The following is a 6705-nucleotide window of genomic DNA, read 5'->3' on the forward strand; positions in this document are numbered from 1 at the left end:
TATGTAATTACATTGTTACTATTGAGTTTCAATCATAATAGCATGCAAGCTTTACAGCCTTTTATTTTTATTTAAAGTTCATGGCCCCGGGAGAGAACGAAACAAAGACTTGATAGGTGATAGTTAATGAGCTTTTGTGAAAAAGAGAGCAGGTAACAGAAATACAGGTAATAACCAGATATATTAAATTCTACTGTAATAACACATTTTACATCAGTGGAGCTAATATTTAACGGAATGTATGATTGCAATGTAAACCGTTGCTCTTTTTGTTGCCCTCATTTTTGTTAATGAGTTGGTAAGTAAAATAAGCAATGGTGAACCATCACAATATGAAAAAGAAGACTCACACTCACACTGCAAAGGCAGTCTAATTGTTGTTTTGTCAGTCCAATATGTACTTTATCAAGTGAAGCACATTCTTTAGTTGTATTAATTTCAGTGGTGATCCGGACAGCTCTGTCTCCACAACAGCTTTATTACTCAATTTAGATGTTTTGCTGGATGAAGAAAGAACATACATTTCGCAATACTACACATAGAAAGAAAAATAGTAAAAAAGAATGCATATTCTTACAAAATGTCAAACCTTATATGGCTTGGTTACTGCTATATGAATAAGTGTCTTGGAGAGGATTGAAGTGATTTGCCAAATGTGAATATGTGCGGGGTGGGTTGGTCTTCGTCATCATACAGTAGTTCTTGAGAACTTTAGCAATTTGTCATATAGCAGCTGAATTTGATAATGTGGTGTCAAAAAGGTCCTGAAAAAGGAGAATTAGTTTGTTACTATTCATAAAATTAACAGGTTGATTTTCCTTCTACAAAAACAATGCAGATTAATTTTTGGTGTAAACACAATTTTGCTTACACAAATGTAATTAAACTAATCGACTGCTGATGAACTGGTTACTGTCAATACCATTGGTGTGATACACACCCACTGGTGTATTTAAGTCTCTTTTTAGACAAACTCTTTCCTGTGTATCATGAGATTTTGCAGATACTCTAATTCTTGCATAAGCCTTCTTATAAATTGCTTCAGGATCTTTCATGCCCAAGTGAATTAAATAAATAAATAAAACCTCTTTAAAATCCCATATAACATAACAGTCCAATATTTAAAAGATACAAAATGTGTCATGTGGAACTTATTTGAAACCTATCTAGACATAAGCAAGTGTATTTTGTGTCTACAACTGTCTACGTACATGTATAGGTGACAATTGTGTACATAATGCCACTGAGAATTAATTACACACAGTGGAGGTATACCTAGAAATTTGGCTATGAAATGCTTTTTATTAGACTCTAATAAAACAATAATGAGACAATGACCAAAAAATGTGTATTAATACAATCCAGGTTTGGTGACCAAATAATTATCCCCGGCAATACACAGCAATGTGTAGTGCATGGGGTAAATAATAACAGGTTTGCAGTCCCAAACAATAAACACAAGTATCCCTCCCACAATGTACAAACACGGTCACCAGTCCTGGGTGCGCCCTGTAGCGCTCGTGGTGGGTGATAAGAGTTTAATGCTTGACAGTAGTGTAGTGCTGTTCAGGGTTTTGTGCTGGCCCTTAGTGACAGCTCCGGAATGTGTTAGCCATCTATTAATATACAACAAGTAACAAATATAGACAAGACAAAACAAACACTCACGATACGTTATCACAGTACTGCACGGCTCCTTCTAGGTTACTTCTCGTAACCAAAGCGAAGGAACAGATTATGATTCTCTGTCCCCTTTTTATGCCATCACACATGGACCCCTTGGTAAATGAGTGCAACCGCCTCTCCAATCTACGGCTGCCACGTTGTTTCCCTTCCGGGTCAATGAGTTATTGCAACCGAGTCTTGCCTTCTTCCAGACTGGCTGACTTCCCGACACTGGAGAAGAACTGTCAGACCAGCCAGTCCAAAGAACTCTCGCTGCTTAACGCCCTCTCAGGGAGATTTGCAACCAAGAATCATTGTATTTCTGTCACAAAGATGCATAGAAGACAGCTGTGCACCAAATATTAAGACAATATCTCAGCATGCTGTTTGTATACACAAGACACTTTGTATGTCATATTATATCAGAGGTCATTATAAAGGTCTTCAATACATTTAGAGTGCAGTGTTTATATAAAATAGTAAGTGACTTCTGCAAATAGCGTTTGCAATATCAGGCTTTGACACTGTGGTGACAGACTCGTACAACTTGAATTAGTACTCAATATGGAGCCAAGATCGTACTAAAATGTTTCATGACCCCAGTATGGTAGCCACCTTAAGCCATCTTGTCGAGAGTTCTCTTAACATTGCACAAGGTTGCCATCTGGAATGGGTTATGACTCTTTAGCAGTAATTCCTCACTAGAACGCTTAACAAAGGCTTTATTTATACTGTACAATCTGATTTTCCAAGAGGCTCAGTGGGGTTTAATAAATTATGACATCCTTGCATTAGGGAATCCTACAGTATGTTGGTCAAGAATATTACAACCACCCCTGGCAGTATGTTCCAGTATAGAATACAGAATGCTACCATCAACCTTGAAGTATACATGCTTATTATGACATCATTCAATGGGGAGATACTATTCTGTATAGTATGTTCAGTATTTACAGTATTAACTTTGCTTTGGTCACTGTGGTTCAATGCAATATTTTATTAATTTACAGCAACTTACTACAGTACTTTTTATAATTTAAGTGATAGCAATAATACCGTAGTAACAATTGTGATAATGAATTTCAAAATCATGTTTCAGAATACAATAACACAGTTTATTGTATATTACTGTATAATGGACCTGCAGTTCACCATGCTTTCACTGTGCATTAACTTTCATTTCACAATATACTTTGCTATGCTTAACCACAATTTACAGCACTGCAATTATAACGAAGGGAACTGACAACCAATAAGGCACGACATAACTGTAACCTTAATAAAAGAAAACATATATATATATATATATATATATATATATATATATATATATATATATATATATATAGATAGATAGATAGATAGATAGATAGATAGATAGATAGATAGATAGATAGATAGATAGATAGATAGATAACATTCTATCAAACACATGAAGACAGGAAAGGCACTCTGAGAAGACAGCATAACGACTGACATTGTGAAAGGGGAAGAAGAAATTACAAAAATACTGTCACGTATTTTTACAGATTGTAGTTAAGAAAAAGAAAGTGCCAAACGACTGGAACAATGCATCAGTGATACCCTTTACATAAGAAATTAGATAAAGAAGAACTCAAGAACTACAGACTTATTAGCTTACTTCCTATAATCTACAACATTTTTATCAAGGAACTCACCAATAGACTTCAAGATAAATTTGACTTGACACAATGAAATGAGCAAGCAGGATTCAGGAATGGGTTTAGCACAGTGGATCATCTTCAAGTTGTATGGCAAGTGATTCAAACCAGCAATGAGTATGAACTACCACTTTGCTTGGGATTCATAGACTATGAAAAAGCCTTTGACTCTGTTTACACAAGATCTGTATTAAGCTCTCTGAGAAAGTATTTGAGAAAATGTACAGAGACTTGATCAGCATATACAAGAATGTATATCCACAGTAAGACTCCATCTTAATTCAGATTAAAAAAGAGTTGGTGAAGGTGATACAATTTCCCCAAAACATTTACGGCCACCCTAGAAGATATTTTCAAAACACTGGATTGGGAAAATAAGGGGCTCAAGATCAATGGAGTCTACTTGAATCACCTACGATTTGCTGATGACATCCTCATATTTACAACATGCCCAGAAAAATTATAAACAAGAATACAAGAACTACACAGGCTCAATAACTATACCACGGCACAGGCAATTGAAGTCAATGGGATCAAGTTTGAAGGAATCAATAACTACGTATAATTAGGACAGTTTCGGCAATGGAGAATCACATGTGTGAAATCAACAAAAGAGCAAAAATGGGCTGGAGTGCCTTTGGAAGATTAAGCATGGTTCTAAATGGGAAACTACCCTTATGCCTCAAGAGAAAAGTTTTCAACCAATGTCACTGAAGGTACAGCCGGGAGGAGATTAGCAGGGAAGCAGTAAAATGTTATACTGAATTATACAGTAAACAGCCATGTGACCAATAGGCTATGGAGCGGCTGCTTCAGGATTTACCCACCCTTAGCGAAGAAGAACAACATCAATTAGATAAGCCACTAACATATCAGGAGCTGACCACTGCTGTTACACAGCTTTCCTGGCATTGACGGACTGCCCGCTGAATTTTTAAAAAAATTCTGGACTGTGATTGGAGAGGACTTTTTGCAGGTGTTGGGAGAGATAAAGACCGGTGTTTGTTAAAAACTGGAGACCTATTTTGCTTTTATGTTCTGATTTTAAAATAATTTCAAAATGTCTGGCCAATAGATTAAAAAACATGTATAAGAGCTGTAATTCACATGGACCAAACCTACTGTATACCGGGACGCTCCATTTTTTTAATAATTTGTTTTTAATTTGAGACTTTTTATCAATGGCTAATACATGTGATTTGAATGTTGGGCTGGTCTCTTTAGATCAGGAGAAGGCGTTTGACAGGGTCGACCACACATACCTTTTTAAAACCCTGGGAGCCTTCAGGTTTGGCCCTGTTTTTATCTCTTACATTCAGCTTTTATACTTAAATGTTTTTAGCATTTTAAAGATCAACAATGGGCTGAGTCAACCCTTCCCAGTGTGCAGGGGTATTAGGCAGGGCTGCTCCCTGTCTCCCTGTTTTTTCTCAGCAGAGTAGGGGGACTGGGGATAGACAAACACCTGTTTTTAATTGAGAGTACTGGATTAGCTAAAATAGTTCTCCCTTGTTTTTACTTGAGTGTTTTAGTGAGGGTGGAGAGAGATGAGGAGTCTCTGACAGGCAGGGTCCTGTTGGAGGAACCCCTATTCTTCAATCTACTCTTCCCTGTGCGTTTCTTTCAGTCAATAACGCTCTGTGCCGGTTTTGTGAGGGCAGGTGTGACCAGGCTGAGCCATTTGATCAACCTTGACCTCTCCTACTGGTTGACTGCTACACAGCTGGCTGGGCAGCTGGGCTGGCACTCTGAAAGGCTGGCAGAGAAAATGGTTAGTGAGCTGAGAAGCTCTCTCTCCCCCGAGCTCAGGGAGGCTTTGAGGGAGATGTCCAGCGGCACAGGGCAGAGACAAGACTTCATCTTTCCAAGGTTGCTGGTGTGTCCAGCAGTAGGTGAAGGAGAGGGGGATGGAGGGAATGAGGGAATGATACTCAACCTTAACACAGTTAAAGACTTAACTCTTCACAAAACAGGGAGTAAGAAAATATACCAGTTGTGTGTGAAGATATCACATTTTCACCAGTTGAGGGGGTTGGTAGATTCAAGGTGGAGGGCATGTCTGGAGGTAGAGGAGGGGCACAGGCCAGTATGGAGGGTACTGTATAAACTGCCTCTCACTAAGAGAGCAGGGGACCTACAGTGGAGGATCTGCACTGTATTGTGTCCACCGGCAGGTTTCTCCACAGAGTTGATTCCAATAATAGCTCAGAGTGCTGTTTCTGCTCTGCAGAGGAGACAGTGTTTCACATGTACAGCGAGTGTGTTAGGATAGGGACACTCTTCCATCTCTTACAGGAGCTACTGCAGGGCCAGGGTGAGGAGTTCAATAAACAGATTTTTATCTTTGGGGTTCCCTACAGTTTTAAAAAGAGAAACAGGTGTGTTTTAATTAATTTTATAATGGGTCAGGCAAAATTAGCCATTCTAAAGTCCAGAAAGAACAAAATTTCTGGGACCGGGCTGACTGATGCCGTGCTGCAGTTCAGGGTGTTGGTGGTCAGCCGGATAAGGGTGGACTTTGAATTTTTTAAACTAAATAATAACCTGGAGGACTTCCAGGAGAGATGCCTTGTGGGAGATGTCTTGTGTGATGTTAGTGAGGACAGGGAGCTCCAGTTTCTAATTTTAATTTTATTTATTTTTTGTTTGTTTTAATGTTTTTATTAATTTTAGCTTTAATCTGTTTTTAACAGAAATAAAACACTGTGTTTTTTATTGATTTTTTTATGATCCTTTTATTCTGAGGCAGTAGGAATCTTAATTTTTGTTGTGTTTTACCTTTATTGAATTTTAACAGATTTTATTTGGAATGTTTAAATAAAGGATCTCTCTCTCTCTCTCTCTCTCTCTCTCTCTCTCCCCCTCCCCCTAGTGCACACCCCAGTGCTCCAGCCACCAATCCCAAGCACACACGGCTTCCCGCTCATGATCACCTGAAGCTACAACATCTCCTCCCATGATTCTGCCAACGCTGTTGCAACTGGGGACACTGGAGCAGCAAGCCAAGCCCGACTGGTGGCCATTCTCCTGTCTCTTACATCCCTGAACACCTGTGACCCTGGGCCAGAACCTTCCCGAACGCAGTTACTGCAGACCCAGAGATGTTACTAATATATATGGGCTATCATATGTATATATATAATATTTAAATTGAGGGTTTCTGTGACATCATAAACCGCAAGAACGAATCCATCAATAATACTCACAAAAGATTGTGCCTATCCGGGTTCATAGGCTACTCACTGCCATCTTTTCATAATGAATAAAAACTATAACAAATGTTGAATTCAAAATAGTATTGTTGTAATCTTTAAAAAGATGACACTTACAGGGTCTATAAAGAAAAAACAAGGCACGC

This window comes from Polyodon spathula, chromosome 2 (assembly GCF_017654505.1).
Source record: "Polyodon spathula isolate WHYD16114869_AA chromosome 2, ASM1765450v1, whole genome shotgun sequence".
Taxonomy (NCBI): domain Eukaryota; kingdom Metazoa; phylum Chordata; class Actinopteri; order Acipenseriformes; family Polyodontidae; genus Polyodon; species Polyodon spathula.